Source organism: Capsicum annuum, chromosome 1 (genome assembly GCF_002878395.1).
Source record: "Capsicum annuum cultivar UCD-10X-F1 chromosome 1, UCD10Xv1.1, whole genome shotgun sequence".
NCBI classification, from domain to species: Eukaryota; Viridiplantae; Streptophyta; class Magnoliopsida; order Solanales; family Solanaceae; genus Capsicum; species Capsicum annuum.
This window is the reverse complement of record NC_061111.1, coordinates 82493267-82509157: the sequence shown is the minus strand read 5'-3', so window position 1 is coordinate 82509157 and position 15891 is coordinate 82493267.

The following is a 15891-nucleotide window of genomic DNA, read 5'->3' as shown; positions in this document are numbered from 1 at the left end:
ATATGATTCATTTTGTGTATTCTTTGTAGGAAATCATATTTTGGATGCTAAGTTTGAGAAAAGATGAAAAAGGTGTTTTTGGCTACTTATTGGAGCAATTATGGATGTCCGAGACACTTTCTGGCTTGATCGTGAGCAAATCATGTTTGAGAATTAAAGAAGAGCTGAAAAAGATGAATCCCGACATTTACTAAGTCAACATATGGACCACAAGTAGGACGTGTGGACCGCAAGTAGGCAAAATAAGTGCAAGAAGTCCGAATCCTGAGAGTAAACCTATAGGATTTTTGGGTCTTGATACTTTTGCCCTGCACTTGAGCCTATCTTGTAGGCCGCAAGTGCTATCTACGCCCATGGTCAGGGTACAAGTACAACCATAAGTGGCCACCGACCCTATTTCATTTGACCTTAAGTTTAGGGTTTCCTCTTGTACTATAAATACCCTTTATTTATTTGTTTAATAGAAGCTACATACTTTTGATATTCACAAACATATTCTTATTCCAAAATTTAATTTTGATCTTGTGATTCTCTTGTATTGACATTGATTTATTAATTCATTTAAGTTTATGAGGTTTTTTACCTATTATTATTTAGATTTCATCTATGCTTTTGATTATGAATGTTGTTGATCTCTTCATAGCCATGAGTGGCTAGAAACCCATAACTAGGGTTGTGGAAACCCTGGCAGATTGACAAAGTAGGAAAAATGCTATTATTATTTTGAACTGATACCCATGCATATATTGATTTATCTTCATTATATTAGTTTTATTAACAGGTGCACATGTTAGGATCTCGCTTAGCTTATTGCTACTTACTGCAAAAGAGGAGTAGTGGTAAATTCTTGTGCTAACTAAACTTGCTAACTAAACTTTAAAACACATAATAGTATCATAATTTTGAAAATATAGAAATTGGGTAAGCACCCTAATTGAAATCTCATAAATTCAATTGTAAAAAAGTCAAAGCTTTTGGGTAAAAGGATGAAATCTACCCTTTTTTAAACCACACATAACTGTATTTAGTGAATCTCTTGAAGGAAACTTAGATTGGAGTCTTGGAAGTTGAACTTTAGAAAGAAACCCTAACTTATTTCTCTTGAGAGTAGAGCGAAGAACAAGAGTTAAAAACTGACTAATAATGAGTAGAGAATATTTATTGAGTAATTTAAGTTATGGGATAGGGTTTGATCTAGGAGAATACAAAAATACCCCTAAAAAATTAAATAACATTGCAGGAACTTCTTAGTTAACAACTAAGTTGATCGCTTGTCAGCTTGTTGACAACTTGTAAACTTAGTCATCAATCTTTAGCTGGATTTGGAAAATTTGTGGTTAAGGTTGACAACTTAGTTAATAGCTTATCAACTAGTTGATGGCTAGTCAACTTAGTTGAATCGACCTGAAATTTTGATGAATAATGTGAAAAATATATTTTTGTGTGATTTGACTATTTACCCCCTCTCCATAGTCGCATTGTGGTATTTCTGAGGTATGGGGGTGATTAGCATGATTCTCGATGCATTTTGATGACATTTATGTAATTTTGTGGTTTTTGGTGGCTTTGAGAGCCTTGTAATTAATTTCAATAGATATCTTTTGATCTGGGTGAAAAATACCAAAATAGACTACGGATACAGATCCAAAACATTGATTTTAGGGTAGTAACTTGGTTGGTGTGGTTTCATGGCTTTTAAACCTCATTTTGATTCACAATTTGGAAATTTGTGATTTTGGATTTTAGGGGTCAACTTTTTGAAAACAACTTTTTGAAAATTGGATATTGCCATTGTGTTCAGAGCATCGGATTCTATAGGGAGCATAGTTTGTTTATATTAATGAGATTTTGAATTAATCTCAAGGGGCTCACAAAAACTTAGATCATCATCATTCTCATTGTATTTACTTTATTATGCTTATGATGTGATTGTATTTTTGTCTTAGCTTGTCACTTACCTAATTGTTCTATCTTCCTTTACTTGTACTTGATAATCTTATATATATTGCTCTTATTTGTCCTACTTGTATGTGATTTACAATATATTTGTAATGTTTTTTTTTGTGTTGGTGCAATATATGTGATATATTAGAAGTATTAGTGCATTCAGTGTAGGCTACGGTTGTGGGACATTTTCTAATTGTAGGTGATGTGCCCTTAGTGTGTATTTTGTATTCTTTATTTTCTACTTTGGTCGATCGGGGTATGATACCTACTGAGTATAAGTGGACTGTTCCAACTCCTACTCTACTCTTTTAGTGCAGATTCAGGATTGGGTCTGCCCTACGTTGGTTGATTTGGGGGATATTTTAAGCTGTCGAGGTAGTGGTCAATTTTCAAGCGTCCAAATATCTTTAACTGCGTTTTTAATCATACTATGTTTTTACTTGTACTTTAAAGACAGTTTATCCTGTTGTGGATATCTTATGTATTTCATTTAGATTTGAGTTGTACTAGATATGTTCTTACATTGTTGACATCTAATTTTGGGGAGGTATGATATTGTTATTGGCTATGTTCCTTTCCACATTTATTATTCTTGTATAGTTCAGCTTTGCTCTAGAAACCTTACCTTGGGATTTATTATTTCCCTTTTGTATCAGTTTGCATGATAGGCGTACTTGTCAAGGTTCGCCACAACAAGTGCCATCATTACTCTTTTCATTTTAGGTCATGTCAAATTAGTATCATACATCTAGGTTCATTGGTCTCAACAGTGTAAGAACGTGATTTATAATATAATCTCATTTATTGGTATGTAGATGTCCACATCTATCTTTGAGAGGCTATTGGATATCTTAAGGAAATTTCCCTTATTTTGTTCCTTATCATGTAAATTTCTTTCATACCTTGTGTTCTAAGTCATGTTTTACTCTTTTTTGTGCAGATGGTGTTGACTAGGTATTGCGAGGTCGGAGATGTAGAGCCTTCACCCAGAGGGTGAGCCGTGAGTCTTGGATAGACTCAAGGAAGTGGACGGGCCAATAGATTAGCCTCATCTAGGAGAAGTGCAAGGATACTCTCCCTTGATCCTCATGTTGAGTATATTGGGGGTGTAGGTTCAGTTCTAATTCCTTAGTGTTTGTCTACCCTAGTTTTGGAGGAATTATTAGTGCATTTGCTGACCCACTTAGAGGGTTCTTCTTTGGTTATGCTGGGTGTTACTCCAGACCCTAGTGTGGATCCTCTTCTGGTACATACTTCTATTTAGGTATTCCTTAGACCCCGAGTATTGTTCCTCTATAAGCGCTGACATCTGAGTATATCTGAGATCAAAAGTTTAGCCTTTATCTACTTATTAGTTGAGAGATGCTGCTAGAGATTGGTGGAGGCGCTTGTTGGTGGTAGACCTCTTGATTCTCTTGAGATGACTTAGGATCAGTTTGCTGATACTATTTTAGAGAGGTTCATGCCTTACAGTCTAAAGGATCAGATGAGAAATGAGTTTGATCGCCTAAAGTAGGGCTTCATGACTATTGCAGAGTATGAGACACACATCTATGCCTTGTCCGAATATTCTTATGCCAGTATTTCCACAGAGATAGAGAAGATTCAAAAGTTCATAAAGGGTTTGGATGTCTCTCATTTGTTGGATGCGTCTCAGATGGTTGTATTTGAAGCATATTTTCAGAGCATACTAGATAATGCTAAGATGACTTAGGGTATTCTCTGAGCATCTCAGGGAGGCACCAAGAAGGTGCACTATTTTAGTGAGTTCAGATGTCAGGCTTATCGAGGTATAAATTTTAGAGGTTCTCGTACGTATCATAGTAGACCGGTGCATGCAACCTTATAGAGTTTTAGTATTTGTTTTTCTAGTCCAGCAGTTCAGAGTGGCTATCCAGGACCAGTGGTACCTTTTTCTATTGAGTCAAGCCATAGAGGTTACTTTGTATGTGATGAGATTGTCCATTTGGCCAAGGATTATCCCCACCATATAATTAAAACTGCTTTTATTTTAGTTGTGAGAGATGGGGGTTCTAATAGAGATGTGAGAGGCCGAGGTAGTGGAGCCCATGATGGTTATTGTGGGGCCACTCAGCCAGTTGATAGTGGTGGATTGTGCTAAGTTATAACAGCCAGACCAGAGGCAGAGTCCTTTAATGCTATGATCATAGGTGTCATCCCTATTTACTTTAGATTTGCATATGTGTTATTTGATCCCAGATCAACTTTCTCTTATATGTCTACATATTTTACTTTGGGTTTTGATTCTGTTAGTGATCCTCTTGCCATGCCTATTCGTATGTCTACCCCTGTAGGAGATTCTTTAGTGGTGGATCGGGTGTACCGATCTTGTGTTGTCACTTTTTCTGTGCATGAGACTTAGGTAGATTTGCTAGTATTATATATGATGGATTTTAATGTTATTTTGGGTATGGATTGGTTGTCTCCTTAGCATGCTATCTTAGATTGTTTTGCTAAAACCATGACTTTAGCTTAGTCAGGTGTATCGAGGCTAGCTTAGAAGGGTGCGCTTCATTCAGGTCCTAAGAGAATTATATCTTATGTCCAGGCTCATAGATTGGTTGAAAGATGATGTTTATCTTATTTGGCTCATATTCGTGATAGTAGTGTAGTTTTACCTCCTTCTTTGGATTCTATTCATGTTGTTCATGAGTTCATGGATGTGTTCCTTATGGATTTTCCTGGTTTGCCTCCAAATTATGATATTGATTTTTCCATTAATGTTGGGATGGGCACCAAGCCCATATCTATTCCTCACTATAGGATGACCTCAACTGAGTTGAAGAAATTAAAGGATCAGTTGACAGAGTTGTTGGATAAGAGATTTATCTAACCTAGTATAGCATCTTGGGGTGTGACTATCTTATTTGTGAAGAAGAAGGATGGATCTATGCGTATGTGTATTGATTATCAATACTTGATCAAGGTGATGGTTAAGAACAAGTATTCTCTTCTTCGTATTGATGATTTATTTGATCAACTTTAGGGTGCCGCAGTGTTTTCGAAGATTGATTTGAGATCTAAGTATCACCAGTTGAGGATTAGAATTTTGGATATTTCAAAGGTAGCTTTTTGGACTCGATATGGTGATTATGAGTTCTTAGTCATGTTCTTTGGGTTGACCAATACCTCAGCCACGTTCATGGAGTTGATGAACTGGGTGTTATGATCGTATCTTGACTCATTTGTTATTGCATTTATAGATGATATCTTTATTTATTTCAAGTGTGAGGCTGATCATGAGGAGCATTAGCGGATTGTGCTTCAGAGATTGAGGGATGAGAAGTTGTATGCCATGTTCTCCAAGTATGAGTTTTAGTTGGAGTTTGTTTCTTTATTGGTTCATGTGGTGACTAAGGAAGGTATTATGGTTTATCCAACCAAGGTTGCAATGGTTTGTGATTAGGCTAGACCTACTTTTCCCATTGAGATTCAGAGTTTTGTCATCTTGGCAAGTTATTATCGGCATTTTTTTAGGGGTTCTCATCCATTACAACTTTGTTGACCAAGTTGATTTAGAAGAAGATTTCTTTGCAGTGGTCTAATACTTCTGAGGAGAGCTTTCAAAAGTCAAGGATTTGTTGACTTTAGCTCTTATCTTTACTTTAACCAAGGAGGGCGTGGGTTTTACCATCTTTTGTGATACTTCAGGTATTAGGTTAGGTTCTGCATTGATGAAGGAGAGTAAGATGATTGCTTATGTATCTCATTAGTTTAACCCTCATGAGAAGAATTATCCTACCCATGATTTGGAGTTGTACGTGGTTGTTTTTACTTAGAAGTTGTAGGGGCACTACTTGTATGGAGTCCATTGTGAGATTTTCTCGGATCATCATGGCCTTCAATACTTCTTTACCTAGCCGGATCTTAATATGCGATAGACTCGTTGGCTTGGCTTGATTAAGGATTATGACATGACTATTCTCTATCGTCCGGGCAAGGATAATGTAGTTTAGATGCCTTAATCCAGAAGTCAACTAGCATGGGTAGCTTGGTGCACCTTTTGACCCAGAAGAGGCCTTTGTCTTTGAGGTTCAGTCTTAAGCTAACCAGATAGTTAGGATTAATATTTTGACACCTGGGTGTGTTTTGGCATTTTTGAAGGCTATGTCTTCTTTCATGGAACAGATTTGAGCTTATCAGTTTGATAATATAGGTTTGTGGTTGATTTGGGATAAGGTGTTGAGTGGTGAGTCTAAGAAAGCATCACTTGATTTAGGTAGAGTTTTAAAGATTGGGGGCTGAGTTTGTGTGCCGAGAATGGGTGATCAAATTAGATTAAGTTTGGAGGAGGCCCATTGTTCTAGGTATTCTATCCATCCGTAAGTGACTAAGATGTATCATAACTTGAGGCAGCATTACTGGTGGGGTGGTATGAGGAAGGATTTAGCAGATTTTTTAGCTCATTGCCTTTGTTTCCAGAAAGTAAAGGCCGAACTTTTGAGACCTAGTGGATTGATTCAAAGGTTACCCATTCCTGAGTGAAAGTGGGAATAGATCACTATAAACTTTGTGACCCGGTTGCCTCGCACTTTCCATGGATATGATAGTGCTTGGGTCATCGTGGATCGATTGACCAAGAATGCTGATGTTGGGTGTATTTATGCATTCTAGTGTTGTTATCCTAGCCTATTTAGTCTTGTTTTGAGGATAATTCATGTTCTTAATGTGTTTATGATGATATAAATAAGCATATAAGTGTTCAAGTATGTGGTTATAATGTTTAGAAGTGTTTTTAAACAAGTTTGGGTTTAATAGGATCATTTAGAGTTCAACCGAGAAAACTAGTGTTACTACCTTGAGCTAGGTGTTCGTCTAGTATTTCATGATGGATTCCATGGTGTTAAATGAGTTCCAAATGTTTTATTGTGTATTTATGTGTGGAACCACTTGTTTATAATGTGAAAGGGTCAATTGAATCAAGCACGTGTCGAAACAATAACTTAAAGATTAACGTGGGCTATCCTAGTCTTAGCTCGAGTTTCTAATCCATCGTTCTTGTTATTGTGTTGTTTTGAGATCTAATCCATGGTGTGTGATGACGTAGGATGCTTTGTGAGTTGATTATGTTGATATATGGACATTGAAAAAGCTGTAAATGAAGCCTAAACAACACCACAAGCAGTAGGACCAAAGACAAGACACAAGATAACATCGAACTTGAAGTTGTACTTTCCAGAGAGCACTTGTGATAATAGTGTGACACGATCTGCACTTATACTTTCCAGAAAGAGCGACGTGATCTTCATATAAACTTTGCACAGCTTGTGTCATGATCTCTAGCCCCCCTTTGCACAATTCGTGTCGCGAGCTCAAGTCCACATATGACCAATTGTCTACCACTATAAATAGAACTCGTACACTTTATGTTACATACTTTTGAACGTCTTTGGAGATTAAGGAGGATGCTGCAAATTATCTTTTAGGTTTTACTATTCTTTATTTATCTTTTTAATAGATTATAACATGTATTCAACTAGTTTGATTACGGTTATGTCGATTAGTGGCTAAATGCCCCCTTTTCGGGGTTAAAGCCAAGAACATGACTACTATCATTGTGAATTGAGTTCGTTGATTTGCTTCTCATGTTTGGTTATTTTTTTTATCCTTGTTTTAATTATTTTAAGGAGTATCTAACCTTAGAATACCCATATTGTCTTTCTTTTGATCTTGGGAGGGGGAATTGGAAGATATAATAAGGGGATAAACAAAGTAGGGTTCTTATTATTTTATTAAATAAGGAATTCGAATTAGCATCTAGGATAGGGATGTACCTAGGAGCCTTACTTGATTCACCTGTAGGATGATAGCTTTAAACACTTAATTGGACATCCCTGCTCAATGATATAGTTGTAATGTCCAAGTTAGGTAAACGATTAGAGGTTGGGAGACCATGATCATGCGATAAACCGTATGAATCAACAACCAAGATAAGCGATATTTAATGAATGAAATTCAATAGCGTAGTATGATTGTTTGAAGTACTTTAACCCTGGGCTTAACTCTATTAATTGTCTCATTTATTTTACGCTCTGTTTACTTTAAGTTTAGCTTTACAAATCTCCAACTCTTTTTGGTTACTTAGTATGAAGTTAATCTTAATAAGTGAACTAAAAATTGATAGTTGTTGGAACAAGTCTCTGTGGGATCGATATTCGACTTTCTATAAGGCCACTATAGTACTTGGTAAACCACGTACACTTGCGTGTGCGCTGTCATATTTTTGGAGCTATTACCGGGGACTTATAATTTGGCAACTCTTTTATTTTTAGTTTTGGTTTTTGCGATTACATTGGTGCTTTACACTTGGTCTTGGTTGTGTATTAGCAGGAAATGAGTTTTCAAAGTAGTAAGCTGGTAAGGGATCCAGAATTGGTTGAACTAAGCCCTGAACCTGAGTAATTCTTCCATCAATGAAGGAGAGAAGCAATCCTTCTCCCACGTATTCCACAAATAGAAGAAGATCAAGACCCTCCCGCTCTCATGGTTGAAGAACAAGCAGCCCACAGGATAGTTAGAGAAGTGGCAATCCCACTTCCAACAAAGTTGATCTCCCCTTTTTAGAACCGGCTGCTGAAGGTAATTTTTTGCTGAAGAATAATATGGTGTTACTTTTGATCAGCAGTGGATAGTTCACAGGGATTTAACATAAAGATCTAAAATTCCACCTACAAGACTTTCTAGAGATCAGTGACACATTCATCCCTATGGGTGTGCCAACTGACTATGTGAGGATGACACTATTCCCCTTTTTCACTATTGGGGGAAGCAAAGAAGTGGTTGAATACTAAGCCAAAAAATTCAATCACATCATGGTATGACTTAGCTCAGAGTTTTCTCATTCAATTTTTCCCGTCTGACAAGACTGCAGACTTCGCAGTGAGATTGTGTGCTTCAAATAGAAGCCAGACAAAAATTTATATCATTCTTAGGAGCATTTCAAGGAACTTCTATGGGACTTTCCACACCATCAAGAGTCCAATGAGGTATTAGATCACACTTTTGTTAAGGCACTTGACCATAACGCAAAGATTTTGCTAGATTCAGTTGTAGGTGGTCAAGTTCTAGAGATAATGTACGATGAGTTTTATACATTGTTGAACCGAATTACATAAGGTAATCCTAAGTGGCATTCAGACTTAAGGAGTGCTACTAAAAAGGTTGCAGGTGTTTTGGAGGTGGATCAGTTTACTACAATATCTGCCTAGATTGCTGCATTACAGAATCAGTTGACTACACAACTCAGCAACATGAAATTAGGTACTACACAGCCTTCAACCGCATTGAATTCAATTTAGTAGATAAGCATTTATTGTGTGCTGTGTGGAAATAGTGGCCATTCTTCAGATATGTGTTCTGTAAATCTTGAGTCTGTGAAGTTTGTGGGCAGTGTTTAGAGGCTTAACTATAGGAACACCTACAACATAAAGTGGCAGACCTAACCATTAAATCAACAATGGAATGCCCAGCAGTAGTAGTTTCAGCAACCACAAGCTCAAGCAAATCAGGCCGCAAATAGCAATCTGGAAGAGATGATGAAACAAATTCTAGCTTCCTAATCAAAATTGGCAGAAGATATGAAGAACCAGAAGACCATTACAAGGAGCTTGGAGTTAGTTGCAGTTAGGTGAAACATAAAAGACACAAAGTACCAAGCCTCAAGGTAGGTTGCCAAATGATTCTGAAAATCTAAACAAGTTAGGGAAATCACTTTACGGAGTGGTAAAATGTTTAATAAAGAATATCTAAAGAAAACTAAGGAGGTAGATGATGATTTGGTGCCTAAACAGCTAAATCACGAAGTTTCTAAGAATTTGAGGAAGTTTGAGTATTAAAAAGAAAAGTTTATGAAAAAGTGAAGAAGATCCACCATTATATTTCCCACAGAAGCATAAAATGGCAAAGGATGATGCATGCTTCAAGAAGTTCTTTGGCATGTTTAGAGAGCTTCACATTAATTTATCTTTTTTAGAAATTTTTTCAGGGAATGCCCAAGTATGCTAAATACTTGAGGGACGTGGTTGCTAATAAAGTTAAGCTATAGGATGATGAGACAGTAGCACTCACTAAGGAGTGTAGCTTTGTGGTGACTCAAAAGAAGCCCAAAAAGCTTAAGGACCTTGGGAAGTTGATCCTCCCCATTTATATTGGTAACAGCGAGGTGGTTTGGGAATAGTGATTTAGGAGAAAGTATCAACTTGATGCCCCTATCTTTGTTCAACACATTGGGCTTGGGAAAGCCTAAACAATGCTCTGTGCTATTACAACTGGCAAATGGGACCATAGCTCATCCTGAAGCAGTCATAGAGGATGTTCTCATAATGGTTTGTAAGTTTATAATTCCTGTTAACTTTATTGTCCTAGATTTTTAGGTAGATAAAAGAGTACCAGTCATATTGGGATATCCATTATTAGCAAAGAGAAGAGCTTTGATAGATGTGAGAGAGGGCACACTCATAATGAGGTTAGAGAATTAATAGGCAGTTTTTAGAGTGTATAAATCGCTCAACACACTATCCCATTATAAAGACTTATGCATGATTATTATGATTAAAGGGGATAAGTGCGGGGTGGTGGAGATGTTTCCGCAAAATACCTTTTTGAACTTTATCAATGAGAAACCTAAGCCATAACCACCTAAGCCCGACATGATGCAGATTGATGAGCCTGAAAACACTATTGTTGAGAAAGTTGTTGATTTTGAGAGTTCACATTTAAGAGGTCAGAAATGAATAAGAAGATAGCCTCCAAGTGGGAGGAAAAGAATGAAGGAATACGATTGAGTCATAGTTGGGTTGTTCCACAACACTAAATCATGCATTGCTTGGGAGGCATCCCAAGTTAAGTAGGTTTTTCTATTTTTAGTGTTTTTAGTTTTTACTTCACTAGTTTTTGGTTTTGTGAGTCTCAGGTTTATAGAAAGTCTGAGTACCAAAAAAACTGAGATAAGGAGCATGGCAAAGACTAAGTGTGGGGTCCCCTCACCCTTTTGATGTGTAAAGATGTTACTAGCTAGGCCTAGGGAATATTTATATCTCTACTTTTAAAGTATACTTTGGGGACAAAGTATATTTGTAAGTGTGGGGTTGGGAAATTCCCATTTTTAGGAATAATTTAAAATTTTTTGTGTTAGGAATAAGTAGCATTTCATTCTTGTGCAGGTCTCTTTTAGCGCTGAGAGGATGACCCGTGTATTAATTCATAAGGTTATACGACTACATGGTGTGCTGGTGTTAATCATTTTAGATCGAGGTTCTGTGTTCACTTCTCACTTTTGAAAGATTTTTTAGGATGAGTTGGGTACTCGAGTAGATTTTACCATAATAGTTTACCCCCAAATCGATAGTCAGTTAGAGCAAACATCTAGTTTTGGAGGATATGATTCTCTCTTATGTGATAGATTTTGGTGGCTAGTGGGAGCAACAATTAGCTTTAAAAGAGTTTGCATATAATAATAGCTACCATTCTAGTATAAATATGAATCTTTTTGATATTTTGTATAGTAGGTGTTATCGCTCTCCAGTGGGTTGGTTTGACATTTCTAAGGGTTGACCTTGAGGTACAGACTTTCTTCGTGAGTCCTTGGATGGAGTTCGGTTCATTCAGGATAAACTTTGTGTGGCCCAGAGTAGGCAGGAATGCTAAGCAGATCATAGACTTCGTGCCTTGATATTTGGTGTTGGTGATCATGTTTTTTTTGAGTCTCACCCATGAAGGGTGTGATGAGGTTTGGGAAGAGGGGCAAGCTTAGCCCCAGGTATATTGGTCCATCTAAGATTTTTTGAACTGTTGGTGCCGTGGCTTATGAGTTAGATTTGCCCCTATATTTATCAGTTGTTCACCCAGTTTTTCATGTTTCCATGCTTTATCATTATATTTTGAATGATTCTCATGTCATTCATTGGGAGCCGGTTCAGTTAGATGAGAGGTTGCCTTTTGTTGAGGAGCCGATCTCCATTTTGGCTAGGGATGTTAGACGGTTGTGCTCTAGAGTAATCCTTGTGGTTAAGGTTCAGTGGAGACATCGACATATTGACGAGGATACTTGGGAGATCAAGTCTAATATGCATAGTTTGTATCCTCAACTCTTTGTTGATTTACGATTTCTCTTGCCTTTAGTTCGAGGACGAACTAGATTCTTAGTGGTGGATGATGTAATGACCTAAAATTTTGATGAATTATGTGTAAATATGTTTTTGTATGATTGACTATTTTACCCTTCTCCATAGGTTTATTGTTGTATTTCTGAGGTTGGGGGTTATTGACACAATTCCCGATGCATTTTGGTTCCATTTTTGTGATTTTATGATTTTTGATGGCTTTGAGAGCCTTATAATTGATTTTAGTTAATATCTTTCGATCTGTGCGACGGATAATAGAATGGACTATGCTAGTAGATCTTGAATGTCGATTTTAGGGTGGTAGCATGGTTGGTGTGGTTTCATAGATTTTAAACCTCATTTCGACCCTCAATTTGGAAAATTGTGATTTTGGTTTTTGGAGGTCAACTTTGTAAAAACAAAGTCTTTTAAAAAATTTGATATTTCCATTGAGTCCGGAGCATCAAATTTTATAGGGTAGCATAGTTTGTTTGCATTCATGAGATTTCAAATGAATCCCGAGGGGCCCACGGGAGACTTAGAAAATTATCAAGTCCCCAGCTGGTGCACCCATTTTCTGGTGCATCCGTGATCGGGAGCCTAGGGTTACAATCACAATTGGGCCCGCAGGGGAACTATCATGATCGCAATCCTTGTCCGCGATCATGATACCTCTGTCTATCAAGGTACTGCAATCACAATCCTGATCCACGATTGCGAGTACTGAGTATATATATACCAGTGTTTTTGCCATTTTTACCATTATTAAGACATGGATCTTAGAGTTTCACAATTTAGAGTCATTTTCTCCATTCTTGAGCTTGGGTAAGGTCCATTACACTCCTTTCAACTAATTTATTCTATCTTTAGCCTTAAATTCTTGTTTTAAACATGGATTAAGTATGAAATTTGGGGATTTTGGCCCGAAGGCCTAAAAAGTGTATTTCACCAATTTAAAGCCCAAATTTACTCTTTTTTTTCACTTGAATGAGTTTCTAATCCTATTATAATTATCCATTTACTCAATTTCCTCTTCAAACAACTTTGATTTTTGTTTTTTAAATGAATTTTGAAGATTTTACCTTGTAAGTTTAAAAATGGGTTTTCTTCAATTTGGACTTTGTTCTTAACTCATTTTCGCTTGGGCTTTCATGTTTAGACTCCAAAAAATATGGGGAACATGCCTTTGAAACAAAGTTATGATTTTGTACTTCTTTTTTAAAACCCCATTTTGGGGATCCATTTTGACCCCAGCTTAAAACTAGGTAATATGGGTGTCTTTGGCTTCCTTTTGATGTGTAGATTCTATATTTGGATATTTTTGTTCATTTTGGGATCGTTCATGAGAAATAAGATCGTGTATTGAAGGATTATAGATCCATTTTTGGCCTTTTAGGTAGATTATGTCTTAGCTCTTTCAGACTGGGCACTTGACACTACCTGAACCAGGTCCTTGTCGTAATAGGCATCCAGAGTCCAGACGAATTCCAAACATATAAAAGATAGTCTTATTTCTAACTCAAGGACTTTGGGATGGGTCCATGACCGGGACTAACCCAACCAAGTCAACCATCTAATACCGAACCAATAACCATAAACCAATCCATGCATCCCATACCAAATGAGTTTCATTATGAATATATATAATCCAAAATATAATAGGGTGGAAGAATCATAAATGTAGTCAAACAATATCAGTCATAATACCAATGCCAATACTAAGGTTGACAACACTACCGATACTACCCAGACCAACCCATAATAGTCCCACAAAGCCTTTAACCAAAAGTAAAACAATATCCGGTTGGGACATGCCCCCAAACATAGCCATAACCATAGTCTATATAATGACCAAAGTATGCAAAAATCCATGACATGAAATGGATCCTTTCAAAATATGGAAGCTGACCACTTCAATCTAACTGAGCTGATACCGGAATTCGATCACTGACATGAAGAGTAGCATGGTCGATTCCTATATCGCGTGAGGATACAGCTTCCCAAAGATGGGTTAGCGGGTGAATGCTAGCAAGTACTCAGGATAAGGATAAAATAATGCCAACCTTCAAAACCAAGTAAACCAACTATATGCATTCATAACCATATATATATATATACATATATACATATAAACTATGTTGGGAAGAGGAAACCGAGTTTAGCATGCATTTAAACAATTAACCTAGGTATGTCTAGCTTAACCATCCCAGAACCACCCACGGGCTATATGAGTCCAGTATAACCCCCTGAACGGGCCCTGATGCATTTAGATGCACCAACCGGAGATGACATAGGAGTAGGGGATTCCCAAGTACCCTTCGCTCTCTATGATACATATATACAATTATAACTTAGGGGATTTCCATGTACCCAATATGTTCATCATGACCAAATCCCCATGTCGGCAAACATAAGTTTTTAGTGTCCATTCATTGGACTCACTCCTTCACGGTTAGCTATCAGACCTCACCATTATTGCCCAATTAAAATCATTACCACATAACGAAGACTATCATTCCATTTGTTTTTAACCAAGGCTATAAGTAGTGGTATCATAATATCGAATATAGCTTGCAAGCAATCTCTTTAGCCAAGCTTTCAGAGATTAAGCGATTCCCTTATACCCATAGATTATATTATTGAGTTGACTTGAAGGATTCCCATGTACCCCACAAGTGTACCAATTATTAAGTTTTCTTGGGAGATTCCCTTTTACCCCACAAGGATGTTTAATTAACTATTATTCAACAGTCGATAGTCAATGTACATCTGAAGGGAACCATTCTCCTTACGTGCTAATAACACTGGTGCACCCCAAGAGGACACAATAGAACAGATAAAACCCATAACCAAGAGATCCTTAAGTTGCTCCTTGAGTTTCAACAACTCAGCCAGAGCTATTCGATAAGGAGGAATAGATATTGGATGATTTTCCAAATCCAAATTAATCCCAAATTCAATATCCCTATTTGGAGGAACACCAGGAAGATCATTCAGAAAGACCTCAAGAAACTCATTCACCACTAGATTCGAATGCTAGAAAGGACCTTTCGAGTTAGAATCTTTAATCCAGACTAGATGATAGAGACACCCTTTGGACATTAATCTCCAAGCTCTAAGATATGATATAAACTTCCCCTTAGGAGCTAAGGAACCACTCTCCTATTCAATAACTGGTTCACCAGGGAACTTAAAGACAACCCTACAGGCCCGATAATGTAAGGACGCGTAGCACGAATATAACCAATCCATCCAAAGAATGACATCAAAATCCACAATATCTAATTCATAAAAATCCACCAAATCTCCTTATTACCAACAGATACCACACCCCCATAGACTCTTTTAGCAACAACTGAGTCATCTATCGAGGTAAAAAAAAAAGGATCGAAAAATAATCTCAGAATCAAAACCAAAATACACAACCACAAATAGGGTCACATAAGAAAGAATGGACCCCAAATTAAGTAATAAATAAACATCTCAAGAAAATAGTTGTAATGTACCAATGATGACATCAGGCGATGCCTCAGACTTCTGTCGGGTAGTGAGTGCATATAAATATTTCCAACATGTGCTAGTACTAGAAAAAAATAGATGAAGAAGCAACACCCTTTGATGTAGGAGTAGATGAAGAGGTAACTTAAACCTTATTCGCTCCCAAAGCAACCTTACCAACTGGATAATTTCGAAGCAGGTGGCCTTGCTGACCACATTTGAAACACCTGTCCCTCCTCTCATCATAGAAGTCCCAATGTAATCTACCATATACAATAAATCGTTACGGAAAACATACATGGTTTGGTAGATGACTCGCATAGCT